The sequence below is a fragment of the Hipposideros armiger genome, unplaced genomic scaffold, assembly GCF_001890085.2.
Source record: "Hipposideros armiger isolate ML-2016 unplaced genomic scaffold, ASM189008v1 scaffold_115, whole genome shotgun sequence".
NCBI lineage: Eukaryota > Metazoa > Chordata > Mammalia > Chiroptera > Hipposideridae > Hipposideros > Hipposideros armiger.
In genome coordinates, this window is record NW_017731465.1 from 3,369,368 (window position 1) to 3,370,505 (window position 1,138).

A 1,138-nucleotide genomic window follows, 5' to 3' on the forward strand; every position below is an offset into this window, starting at 1 on the left:
CTTTGCACCTAGAGAGGACAACAGAAAATCCTGGCCCTTTCTGGAAGAGGTAAAGCTATCACTTTCCAAAAGTTTCTGTGAGGGAGGCAAAACTTTACCTCCACCCTCTTAGAGTCTCCAGCTGGGTTTAAGAATTAAACTGATGTAAGACACACTAACAGGAGCTTTATTTACACATACGTTTTATGTGACATGGAGCCTTCATAAGGAAACAAAGACTCAAAGAATTCTCAAAATCTAAGTGCTTTTATGCTAAATTGAACAGAGAGAGGCAATTGTGGAAAAGTAACTAAAATCTATGTAGATACTACAGGAAGAAAGGAGCTATTTAACAACATCTGTTTCTACAGAACTGTCTGGGCCTCAACTCTCCCAGAACGTTTCTTTCCTCCTGGTATAGGGAGGACATCTTTCACTTGGGGTTTTTATCTTCTCTTTTAGGAAGAAAAGGAGAGGTCAGAGCACTCTTCTTGTACCTGCTGTTTTTCAAGTGCCTTTAGCTCAAAATTATCCTTATGCCAAAGTGACATGTTTTGGCGTGAGACATTCTGATTTCATTTATACTTTGGAAACTCCAAGAGCAGCTGCCTCTTACCTATGCAAAACCTCACGAGTAAGGAAGGAGCCAGAAGATATAAAGTCAAAATCATCCCTGCAGTTAATATGGATGTTGGCATAAATGCCTGATATCAGGGGAAGCACCAGTTACCACCTAACTTCTGCCTCTGCTCTTATGGGTGGTGTGCATGTGTGTGCAGGTGGGCTATTCAGCCAAAGAGAGGCCTACCTCCTACTGGGACCATTAGACAAAGATGCTAACTATAAGGTAGTCTGCCCCTGTGGTAGCTAGTTCCTAGAGATCAGGAAAGGAAACCATAAAAATCCATCCACTTTTACCAGGGACAAAATAATTTGGCCCCATTGACAGAAAAACAAGACAAAAATAAAACACTGGTCAGATTTCATGACTTATTTACAGCAGTGCCCAGTAGTAGCTCAGGACCACATACAGGTGAGGGTTTCATCACAGCCACCTGATAACTGAGGTCTGCACACCTCCAGGAGAAGGAAGGGTGCCTGGAGACAGGGGAGCCTGGGCTAGGCTGCAGGGCCTGCCAGCTTGGTCTCCACATCTAAG